The sequence below is a fragment of the Mauremys reevesii genome, linkage group 3 (genome assembly GCF_016161935.1).
Source record: "Mauremys reevesii isolate NIE-2019 linkage group 3, ASM1616193v1, whole genome shotgun sequence".
Classification (NCBI taxonomy): domain Eukaryota; kingdom Metazoa; phylum Chordata; order Testudines; family Geoemydidae; genus Mauremys; species Mauremys reevesii.
In genome coordinates this window covers 1,911,104-1,923,466 of record NC_052625.1, presented here as the reverse complement: position 1 = coordinate 1,923,466, position 12,363 = coordinate 1,911,104, and the positions used below count along the sequence as shown (strand labels likewise).

Below are 12,363 nucleotides of genomic sequence, written 5' to 3'. Positions count from 1 at the left end.
CACCCACACATACCTGCAAAATTTCTTTATTTTTAAGCACTGAAGTCTCGATTCAGCAAAGCATTTGAGTGTGTGCTTAATTTGAAGTCAGGGGGATTTCACTTTTGCTGAATTGCAGCGCCGGGCCTGTTTCTTCCTCTTCCCGGAGGCCCTGGGAAGAAGCAAGAGGTTATTCTCGAGGCCTGCCAAGATCTTAGGGGATCTGGCTGCTTGCAGGTGCCCCCAGCGCAGCTCCAAAGGGGGGTTGCACCCTGCACCCAAAAGCTGGTGCAGCCCTAAGATAGCATCGCTTTTCTGTGGGTTTCCCACTGGTTTGCAGGGGGAGGACGATGTGCGCTGTGCTCCTGACAGTGCCACCCACCATCATCCAGCAAAGCCTGGGCCTGCTCATGTGCTTAAAGCGACACACCTGCTTAAGCACCTTGCTGGGTGGGGGCCCGCAGGTGACTCTCCACCGCCATCCAGAGTTCTCAGCGGAGTCAGGGCCAGGTGGGTACTAGCCCCTCTCTATTTCCATGCCCCGAGCCGGGAACCCACCCGATTTTCAGCCCGTCTGGCCATGCCGGCAGGGGAAGGTGCTCTCCTGGTGGGGTCTGCTAGGCTGGCCCTGCCGTAGCGCTGGGTTTGATTCAGCTCCACTAGGCTTTCTAGGGCCCGTTACCCGTGCTCAGTATAGGAGCTAAAACGTGTCCGTAAAGGCTGATCCCAGGCCCAGCGGGATCCATGGGAAGCCTCTCATTGATTTCAATGGGCTTGGGACCCGCCCTGAGCGCGTTTACCTGTGGCGTAGAGATTGGGCCCGAGCCCCACCCAACCTGACTTTGGTTTCTTCCGTCTGTGTCCCATGCTCCTGTCCCACTCCAGTCCCAGCCCAGCCCCCGTCCAGTTACTGTTGCATGGCACGTTGGCACCACTGGCTCTTCCTGGCTCCGTGATTGCTTAAAAACCTGACAGAGCAAGCTCTGTTTTATTGCCCTGACGGTGTCAGCTTAATCTAACCCTCCTGCCCCGATAGGCTGATATTAGCTATTTTACCGCATTAATTCTAAATTGTCTCTCTGTTTCCCCATTGGTGCTTCCCATCCTCTGCTCTGTCCTTACCTGGTAGACCCGAGCGGCCCCAGCTGAGATCAGGGTTGTGCTAAGCTCTGAACATATGCAGGCCTCATGCTGAAGAGCTTACAGTCAAAATAGACAAGACAGAAACGGGGGGTGGGAGGGGAAACTGAGGCACAGAGGTGTTAAATAACTGGGTGAAGGTCACAGAGCAGGTCCGTGGCAGGGAGATGAATAGAATCCAGGTCTCCTTGGTCCCAATCCAGTTTCTAGAAACCTTGGCCTGCTCCGTGGGCTGGCTCTGTTACAAGTGACAGTGGATTTGCCTCTCTAGGCTACTTTGGAAAATGTAATTGAGAAAATCATGTCAAGTTGGAGACTCTCGGTAGAAGGAGTTCACAGGAGTGAGCCCGGCAGTCATGCGCAAGGCGTGAGGCCAGCTGCAGTGCAATGGCAGGTCTCATTTCCCATGCACCCCTAGAGCACCAGTTGGGGTAGAGCTGGAAGGTACCTTGCCTATTAAATTGGTCTCTGTCTGTCGGCTTGCGGTTGACCTGCCGTATATGTTATCTCTGAAGCAAACTGTGATCTTGCTCGGGGTGTGGTCTGATATGGCATCATTCATTTAAATGCCTTGTCAATCAGCCTAAGCGTCTGGTCGCGTGGTTACCACAGACGTGATTACCCTGGAGAATTCTCAGCCTCATCGGTTCAGGGTTCAGGGTTCATGCTGGTTAAATAGATTGTGCGAGGTCACAGCTGATCCTGTACGATGGGGAACTGCCCCGACCACCTCAGGGGAGAGCAATCAGACTGCTGGCCCCTTGGGATACTGGTTCCTATCTCTAACAGGGTCTGCTTTACCATGCTGCCTACGGCAAATTGCCCATTAATGGTGATGAGGCAGGCGATGAACAAGGACCACTGATACTGTTTACGTCTGGGAGGCAGGAGGAGCTTGTGATGAAAGTATTGGCCTGAAAGCCAGTAGGCCTGCTTTCAATTCTAAGCTTCCCTACCCGCTTCTTCTAGAAGAGACCAAGGGGGAGACGCTTGATAGCATGTGGCGTTAACTTCTATTCATGGCAGTGGGTGGTAGGCACCCAAATATCTCTGAGGACCTGGGCCTCAGTCTATCTCTGGCTCATTTCCCCATCTGCAAGATGGCAGTTAAAAGAAATTCTTTTCTCCCATCCTTTGTCTTGTGTGTTTAGACTGTAAGGTCTTCGTTGCAGGGACTGATTTTTTCCTGTGTGTTTGTACAGAGTATAGCACTGTGCGCCCTGATCTCAGAGGTGCTATTGTAACACAGATCACAATAATAGCTAGAGAGGAGAGAAGCCCTGGTAACTCACCCCCCAAGATCTCAGGAGGGAAGTCCATCTCCAGTGGAACAATGTAAGTGCAGGGTAGTCCCACTGCTGCTACTATATGGCTCTTATCTAGCACTTCTCATCAGTAAATCTTGAAGTGCTTTGCAAAGCAGGTCAGTATTATTATCCCCATTTTACAGATGGGGAAACTGAGGCACGGGACAGTGACGTGACTTGCTCCCAGTCACTCAGCCGGCTACTGGCAGAGCCAGGAGTAGAAACCAGGTCTCCTGAGACCTCATCCAGTGCCCTAGCCACTGGGCCACACTGCCTCCTTTAAGCTGCTCGAATACTACAGTGGTGGGTACACTATAAAGCCTGGACTACAGTAGAAGGAAGTCACCGGAGTTATTCTGGGCCCTGCGTCAGTGTAACCGTGATCTGAATTTATCCCTCAGTGATGCTGAGAAGTCCTGGGCATTGTGACGCCACAGAGTTAAGGTTACAACTGAATTTTCATTGAATGCCCAGTTCTGGCCCTTGCTAAAATCTACAGCAAGGGTCAGACTGGCCTTGAATGTGTGAGGTGAAATCTGGGACCAGGGTAGAATTTTTCTACGTCATTTGACCTGTTTTCGATGAATTCTTAATTAGGCGCCGAGGAGCCAGTGAAGTCACTTTGGATTTCTACTGCATTGAATGAGCGCAGCACTGTGCCCTTCCCTACAATTAAGAATTCAATTATCCACACCAGAGAACAGATGTATCTGCAGGCTCCAAAAGTGCAAGGCAGGGCAGTTTGCTTTCCTTCTGCTTGGCTAAGTGACCTCAGCTGCTGACTGCGAGGTTCCTTTCTGCGGGAAGACTCTGGTGTTCGTGGCCGTCCTGTGCACAGGCTTCTTTGGGCGAAGGACGAGTGTCCTGCCGGGTTTCAGATACGTCAGTGCCTCGTGCCTGCCTCCAGTATGGAAATCTGCTAACAGTGAATAAAGGAGGAGATCTCTGGGGGGGCAAAGTCCAGTGTAGAGACCTAAGTGGGGCTCTCAGCGAGGCCAACGGGGAAGGCTCCAGCGTATAAAGTGAGCGTATGTGTGTTTCCCCAAAGAACAAGAATCCCTCTTCTCCAAAGCGCATCCCACTAACACCTCTGCGGAGTGTGTGAGTGAGGAGAGAGGCCGGTGGCGGAGCTAAGAGACCCACACAGTCTCTGAGGGAGGGATCGGAGAAGGGGAGGCGTGAGCAGAGCAGTAGGACTGAGCTGCCCATCAGTGAAGAGAAGGATGGGCCTAGCCGATGGCAATAACCTTGGGGTGGGGGGACACCAGGGAGGCACCTTTCTGAATGTACCTGAGCCTCCATTGGAATGTCTCTCTTCAGGCTCTGATCAGAGGTCTGCCATGGATGGGGCTGGGCTTTCGGCTACAGCAGGCAGGTCAGAGTTAGTTACCTGTGCTGGAAAAGCAAATGGCAGTTTAATTTCTCAGCCAAGCCAGAGTAGGCTGTGTAGCATCTTTAGAGCCTTGCAAACTTAGCAGCACCAGCTGCCGCTGTTGCAGTGTGGCTTGATTGTTAAGAGGCAGAGCGTAAAGCCTGCGAGCTGGAGCCTAGAGACTGAGGTAGGGCGCTCCCACTCCCTTCTCTTCTGGGCATATGGTCTCTGTAGTGCTGCCCCTCTGTCAGACACAGGGCTGGGCCATACCGCAGGGAGAAGCCAGGGGTAGCGATGCTGGACTGATTCCAGCTCTGTTTAATGGGGTTCTGCCTTGGTTAGACACGGGTCTTACTGCACCCTTCAATGGGGCTGCATGCATGAGGCTCCTGTGCCTGGGCTGGTCTGCTCTGCACGCGCTCAGCTTGGGGAAGGAGAGAGCTGCAAGCGGGACACGCATCGCTGTTGCCCAGACTGAAGAGGGGAGGCAGGTGGGTCTTGTGTGTGAGACCCTGGACAGGGCCGCGGGTGAGGTGGGCTCGGGCTCCGGGTGACCCCTTCTCCCACCTGGTGCCAGCTCGTTCCGCCAGCGACTGGCCCTAGTCATGGGTCTGTCGAGGGCTTAGCACGTGGGCCCCACTCGCAGTTGGGCCCCTAGGTTTTACTGTCATACAAATACCAATAAAATCAAGACAAAACGCAGCAGTTCGGCCTGAATTCCGAACAGGAAGCAGCTCTGAACAGCCAGCTGAGCACTCGTGAGCACCCCCGCTGTCCCCTGGGGAGCGCTGGGGGAAGACACGCTTTGCAGTCACAAGCCAAAAGCTATTTGGCCTCATCGGCTCCATTCATCAGCCTCGCAGAGCCGGGCCCCGTGTGGTGAGTGAGAGGCCTGGGCCTCACCTGGCCGGCGGCTGCAGGTTCGGATGAGGGACGCTGCCAGATGTGAGGGATGCTGCCAGATGTGTGTGGGGAGGTTGCTGAGCCTGGGTTGATGTAGCCTGTCCACTCTCTTAGCATAGCGCAGCGCGCCCCAGGCAGCCCGGGACCGGGACTCATCACCCCACTTGCGCCGCTGGTTGGGTCAGTAGCTTCCCCGGGCCGGGTGCTGACGGGGAGGGCGACGTGACCGCTGAGCCTCCCTCCACCTCCATCCTCAATGGGCAGAAGTGACTCGCTCTGAAGGGCAGTGTTAATTACCGGGAACAGCGACCTGCTGATGCTTCGCTAGGGCTCCAGGGAAGGACCATTCTCTTAGCAGCTCCAGGCTGTATGTACAGGAAGCATCTCCTGCAGGGAGAGTGCTGCCTGCTGAGCTCTCTGGCCAGCCAAAATATTCTGCGCTACAGCTTGGCCTGGGAACTTGGGCAAGGAGCGTTTTCGGCCCTGCGAGTGAGCCGTGAGTATGTGATCCTGGCAGTGAACTCCCCTGAGGAGGGGGGTAGGGGGGAGGGAGGGAAGCTTTCTAGATCAGAGGAGCCAATGTCAATGATAAATTAGTTGCAGTGCTCGTGTACTGCTGTTGGCTTCCGTTCTCCGGAGTGAATGCAATTCTACACCAGGAACCCGAGCCCCAGGCAGTTTCCACCGGAGTAGAAATGCTGAAATTAATGGGGCCAGATCCCCAATTGGTGCAAATCAGCATAGGTGCATTGAAGTCCCCCCTCAGGCAGCTAGAGGGGTCGCTAAGGGGTCCCTGGATGGCAGTGGAGTTGTACTGATGTACGCCGGCCGGACCGTACGTGTGTTTCTAACGGCATCACAAAATCAAGCACATCAAACTGCCTCCAGCTTTAGCATCCAACCAAGCAGTTACTGAGCATTAGAAGTGCAGGCAAGGCTCAGCCCCGCCTGTCAGTAGCCCAGCGACCTGCCCTGCAGCGGATCCAAGCTGACCATCCCGGCTTGATTCTGCGCTCTTGTGCCATCAGAAGCAGCTGTGAATCCTGCACGGGGAGCATGTGCCGTGCAAAAGGCCCATGTTCACTACCCCCTAGCTCAGGGAGGGTCTGATCCTGCTCCCGTCAAGCTCAGTGGGGAGTTTAACATTGGGAGCAGGAACAACCAAAGGAGGAGCACTGGGGTGAAACACGCCTGCTGAAGGAGGATCAGCTGGTCTCATGGGGAGACAGGATAAAAGGGCAAATAAAGAGATCTTCAGAGCTCTGACATCCCGGCGGGTTGCTGGCTGCGTGGGGTCAGGGCTGCGAGGAGCTGAATGGAAAGTGATACGTTTTTAACAAGGGAACGAGTTCTTGGTGGTGGTGGTGTTTATATTGTAGCAGCAGGGAGAGGCCAGCCAGGGCTCGGCGTTGTGTGGACACTGAGGAAATGACTGTCCCTGGCCCAGCGAGTGAGAATTTTAAAACCCTCCCTGACCTGCACTTTGGCAGAAGTCAGTCTGGTAACTCCAGGTGGCACATCCGGCTGAAATAAAAGCCACTTTGCGGCACACACGGTGGCAGTGTTAAAGCCCAAGTGAAGGCCCAGCGTAGGCGCTTCTTATTTCATACCCAAGCACTCCCCTTAGCTTTGCATTTTGACCCTTATTTCCATCCCGGCTCAGACCCTGATTCAAGTGTGCGCGTTTCAGAAGCGAACTCTGATTCTAGTTTTAAAGAGGAAACTCGGCTTTCATCGGAGAGGTGCAGAAACGACTAGCAGCAGCGTTCCCATCCCTAACGCAGCGATGTCCTGCTGGAGGACCCAGCTTCCAGAAGGTTGGCAAATGAAACCCATTGTGCCCCTTGCCGAAAGTGTGGGTGGCCTGGGCTGAGGTTGGTAATAGGACACATCTTCCCCTTTCTTAGGGCTTGCCCACACGAATTGTACCACTGTCGTTTTACCAGTCTAATGACCCGTGTGACGCTCTTACTCCAGAATAAGAGAGTTGAGTTTATATTGCTTTCAAAGTGACATATGCTAAACTGGAAAAAGGCTCTCTTACATTGAAAGAAGCTTGCCCACAGGGGGAGATATGCCAGTATAACTATCTCGGTATAATTAAGCCCCTGAATTTCCCCCGATAGACGAGCCCTCACATGCTCACTGAGCCATGAAATAGTTAATGTAACGTAATTACTAAGACCCATTGAAATCAGTGGTGCAGTTCATGCTTCTGAGCAAGATTGTTTCTGGCTCTCTGCAAACTCAGGCAGACACCTGCATTGGTTACATTCAGGCTACGTTCTCAAGGTTTTTTCACAACCACAACAGCTAGAGACTTGCTTTTTTTGTAAATGAAAGCTGAGTTTCTGGAGAACAGTTGAGAGGCCTATTTGTGTTGCTGTAGCTGGTCCTTCAGGGATGCACTCCATATTCCAGGGAACACAATCCTAATTGATTAATAAACCCCACAGAAGAACCAAATCTATGTTGTGGATTATTTATTGTGGTGAGGGTTTTCAGAAGTGCTCAGCACTGGCTGAGTTCTGCTCCAGCGAAATCCATGGTAAAACTCCCATCAACTTCAGCGGGAGGAGGGTTAGGCCAACAATGAGTGCTTCTGAAAATCACATCCTTAAAATAGATAATTTACAGATGGAAAAAGTCAAAAATCTTGAAAATATTCATTCAAAACCCAATTTTTTTCAGTTAAAATGTTTTGTTTCAATAATTTTCAAGTGTTTGACTTTTTTTCCCCACTCATTAGCTTAAATTTCTAAATGAAAAGTCACTGTGAACCAGAAACCTGGCATTTTTGTTTTGAACAAAACAAAGTATTTCAACAATTTAGTAACTTTTTTTTCAACATTGTTTAGAGTCTGGAGATCTGTGCAAACTGGCCCTGTATCATCAAAACCAAAATTGTTTGTGAATCAGCATTTTTTGATGAAAAAGCAATTTGTGAAAAAAAATTCCCAACCAGCTGTATGAATAGGCTGAGAATGTTCATAATTTCACATAAGGCTCTTTTGAACAATGGACTAATACAGGGTGGGGGCTAGACCTGACAGCCAGACTCCGACTTCACAAAGGGACACACACACACACAGGCACAGCTAAGAAAATTGTCTGTAACTCTGTTTGCACGTGCATAACAGGAAGGGCGAGTGCCATGGTCGGTGCTGCGTAATGCTTGTCATCACATGCTTCTGATATACATCTGGTTTCACTCTGGTAAACCTGTGGCTCAGAAATACAAAGGACTTGTGAGGGCTTGGAATCAGACTGTCTGCTGAGGGCTCATCCTTGCTGCTTTACTGCTGAGAAATGTATAGATAACTCTGAGTCCCTTGGTATCTATTGACCTTGTTTTCTACTGCACAACAAAATTTGTTGGCATTCAAGTTGATTATTGATTAAAGCTTAGTGGCTCGCAGTTCAGGAATTTCCCCTCAAAAGAAATCAGTGACACCTTTTTATTCTTTTGTTGTTGCTGTATTCAAATAAAGAGAGGCAAGCATCTCGCCCAGTCTGTGCTCAGAGCATCGGGTCAGCTTCCTGTTATGGGTGGTGCGTGGTTAAGCAGCTACAGATTATGGCACGAGGCATAAGCAGTTTTCCTAGAGTGTACGGCATTTCCTGGTTGACCATCCAGTGACTTTTTCTGAGCTATGTGAGATGCATGATTCCTTGAGAATCACCTCTGAATTAGGGGAATGCATTAGCCCTATTACTGTAGGAATGCTGAGTGGAAATATGGTTCATTTTCTCATCCTTGCAGTAATTTCAGACACAGATTTCAGAGTGGACCAACCAAATGATACTGCCTGTTTAAGAAAATGCCTGTTGGTTTAGGATCGTAATTCGAATGGGTGGCCACCAGCCAGTTAATTGTTAGCTCTGCCCTGGGCATATTGAAATCAATGGCAAAACGCTCTTGGGAGAGTGGTGCCTTAAGAAATGTATTGTTACTTCGCCTTTAAGGTCTGGAACTTCTGGTGTGGCATCTCTAGCTGGAGACCGAACTTGGCCTCTGCTCTGCAGTTAAATGAGATCAGCCTGGGTACGCCATTCACGGCTGTGAAAAATCTCATGCTGTAAGCAACGTAGTTAGGTCAACCTAACCCAAGGGAAAGACACGGCTCTGTTGATGGCAGAATTCTTCTGTTGACCCAGTTACTGCCTGAGAGGTGGATGAACGATGTTGATGGAAACACCCCTTTGGTCGAGGTAGGAAGTGTTTACGTTATGGTGCTCTAATGCCATTGCTGTGCTGCCGTAGTGTAGACATACCCTCCATGGTCACCATAGCATCTAGAGTGGTCATTGTTTGCCTTTTTTTTCCCAAATCACCTATGTGACTGAAACAACGAGGAGTCCAGGGGCACCTTAAAAACTAACCATCTGTTAGTCTTTAAGGTGCCCCGGACTCCTCGTTGTTTTTGTGGATACAGACTAACACAGCTACCCCTCTGCTAAGTGACTGAGGAGTCTAAGTCCCAAGATTTAGGCACTTACAGCCAAAATCCCATTGGCTTTCAATGAGATGTAGGTGCCAAAGTGCCTAAGTCACATTTGAAAATGTTACTTGGCTCCTAAGTCACGTAGGTCCATATTTCAATTGACTCAAGGGGAGATAGGTGCCTAAAATGCCCTTAAAAATCTGGCCCTTAGGCACTTAGGAGAATTTTGCTCTGTGTTCCCCAGCCCCACACCTCTTTTCTCCCCTGGGATGGGCGAAGAATTGGAGGATGGCTTTCATTTCCAAAAGTGCCAAGTGATTTTTGGCTGTCTCAGGTGTGGAGTGGCCAGCTTAAGACCCTTAAGGGCTCTGGTTTTCAGAAAGTTCTGAATACCCTGCCTCTGTCAGGGCCCTTTATGCTGTTTCAGGTTGGGTCCTCAGACTAACTAGTCACTTTGGAAATTTAGGCCGCTTGGTGCACTGCCAGATTCTCCAGCCCCGCTGCTTCTCTGAGCCCTCCCTAGCCATGTGTGGACAGGACCCAGGAAGCTGCTGTCCCTCTGGTCATGGAGGCAGGATTAGCCTGGGTGCTTTCCCGAGGATAATGTCACTGATTTTGCCATTGCTGTAAGTGGCCCAACTCTCCACTGCGTTGTGTCCCCACTCACAGCTGTGCGGAGCAAATCCAACGTGTGTGTAACACTCTGCCAGATGAGCTGGCAAGCGTTTTACTCCCACTTGCGCTGTTGTAAATAACAACCCAGGATGAGACTCCGGCTCCTGGAGCTGGGTGTTATCTGGCCAGTATTAGTGCCTACAGCAAGCAGGCAGGGAATTTGACAGCTGAACTTGAAGGCAGAGATAAGGGCGGCTTGAAATTGCATTTTCCCAAGTGCTACTGACACAGACAAGACTTTCTTTGTTGAGTGCTGTGACTTCCCAGAGGTGTGGGTCCTGATCACACGACCTTAGAGAAGCCACTCAGGTCACCGTCACAACAGCGGCCACCCTGTGCATTATTTTGGGGCACTGCCTGACGTACGCATTTTATCCCAAATGATGCCCCAGTTGTGGGGCTTCCCGTCGGCATTTCTACATGGTGTCTCTGCGTGCGTGGACAAATGCGCGTCAGGTGCCAGCCACGGGGCAGAGGGCAATTGTTGATGGAAAAATTTCGCTCTGCTCTACTGAGAACAAGAAAGACTTTTTCTGTCTGAGACGGGAATGGGAAAAGCTGGAATATCCAGGGAACAATGGTTAGCCCAGGTTATGATGTCTGATACTGAGAACTAATCAGAATGTGAGAATGTTTCTGTGCTTTCCTTGTCTTGCTTACCTTTGTCAATAACTGAAGAGACTCAGGGCCGCCCAGAGGATTCAGGTGGCCTGGGGCAAAGCGGGAGAGCTGCGCGCTTGTACTCACCCGGCGGCGGTCTGGGTCTTTAGTGGCATTTCGGCAGCGGGAGCCTCTTCAGTCGCTCCACGTCTTCGGCAGCACTGAAGGGCCCCCCGCCGCCAAAATGCCGCCGAAGACCCAGAGCGACTGAAGGGCCCCCACCGCCGAAGACACGGACTGCCGCCGGGCCAGGGCTTGTGGGGCATTTCGGTGGCGGGGGGCCCTTCAGTCACTCCGCGTCTTCGGCAGCATGGAAGGGCCCCTTGCCGCCGAAGATCTGGAGCAATTGAAGGGCCCACCGCCGCTGAAATGCAGGCCAAAGACCCGGACCGCTGCCGGCCCAGGGCTCGCGGGGCCCTGGGGCAAATTGCCCCACTTCCCACCCCGGCGGCCCTGAAGAGACGACATACTGATGCTAGAGGAGTATTCGGTGATGTAAGGCAGATTATAAAACCATTCAGAGCAGCTTCTGGAAGAAATCCTGTACTGTACTCAGTCAGAAATTGCTTGTATCTTAGTACCACCTGGAGGCCCCAGCCAAGGTCTGGGCCCAGCGTGCTAGGAATTGTATGTATATACACAGTGCGAGAGATGCTCTTTGGAGGCTACCATGTGAACAGGCAAGTGGTTATTTATTATCCTCATGTCATTGTCAGGAAACAGAGGCAGTCAGTGATTTGCCCAAGGTCATGCAGGCATTCTGTGGCAGAACCAGGATTTGAGCCTATATCCGCTGAGTCCCAGTGCAGTGCCTTAACTACAGGCCGCGCTGCTTCTCTACCACCCCATGTGGTGTCCATCACGGGGTGCTTTGGCCAGCTTGCTCCTGAAACTCCTCTGAAGCCATCCGAGGCTCAGAGATGTCCATTGCTGAGCAGAGAAGATGAGACTGGTGCAAAACATCGTGTGACTTGCTTGGCCCATGGCGACACGTCGCTCTGTTGTGTTTGTTTCTTGCCGGAGCCAGCTGGAGGAGAGGTTTCCACTGATATAGAAGAACCTTCTGGAAGAGCTGAGGTGAATGATTATTATACTGTTGTTGAAACTGGTTATTTAGGGCCAGCTGCAGACCTGGGTCCACGGGTCCCGGCCCCAGTGAAGATCAAGTCCCTGTTAAATGAATATTCGTATCAAAGAAGTTAGAGGGAGCTAGGCTGGCTGTTCCTGAAGGGGAGGGATATTCAACACCGATGTCCGTCCATGCGTTTAGCCTGATGCCCAAGTAAACTGCTGGCCTAGAAGGCAAGCCTGGGGCCTCATGTCCAAGAGGTCCCTTTAGAGAACTGCCCAGTAACTGACGGCCCGATTGGCTCCTCCCACAGCAAAACACGTGGGCAGAATCTAGGGGGAAGAAATCTCCATTGGCTGGAAATCACTGTTGCGGGGGGTCTCCTGGCTGAACCAGGGCATCTGGCCATGGTAATTGGGGGTCAGGTCCAGGATGACCTTGAGAGTCTTCTTCTTGGTGGCCTCCAACAGCTTGGCAAAGGTCTCCTTGGTGCCGAGCTGGGGGTCCTCTTCCTCCTACCCCCCGGTACAGCAGGCTCCAAAGCCTGGGGATCCATGAGACTCCAGGGCCATCAGGATGGGAGTTCTGTGCCCGCTCTGGGATCCTGTTGCTACCTACCCCGCTGCTCCCCGGCAGGTATTCGATGAGTGTTTCCCCAGCTGATGGCTGTCCCCGTGCCTTTGAAGGGAAGTCCCACAGCAGCAGAGGTGGAAGGGGCGGTTTTACAAAGCAGCTGAACAGAAATATTGAGGCTTTGTGTGTTACCAATAGTTGGCATTTTTCATTTCCTCACAGCAAAGGGGTAACATGAAA

General features: G+C 51.7%; 1 protein-coding gene across 8 annotated transcripts in view; it reads left to right on the top strand.

Moving 5' to 3' along the window:
- The window catches only part of SYNDIG1 (synapse differentiation inducing 1), a 191,574-nt gene that overhangs the window by 96,626 nt on the left and 82,585 nt on the right, over positions 1–12,363 (top strand). Inside the window, exon 1 of one of the 8 annotated variants that reach the window (XM_039531018.1) lies at positions 6,500–6,518. The exons of 6 other annotated variants lie outside the window; for them this stretch is intronic. The gene's annotated coding sequence lies outside the window, so the exon portion shown is untranslated. Of the gene's footprint in view, positions 1–6,499; positions 6,519–11,430; positions 11,559–12,363 lie in introns of those variants that run through there. One more of the 8 variants, XM_039531016.1, reaches the window with a different exon arrangement.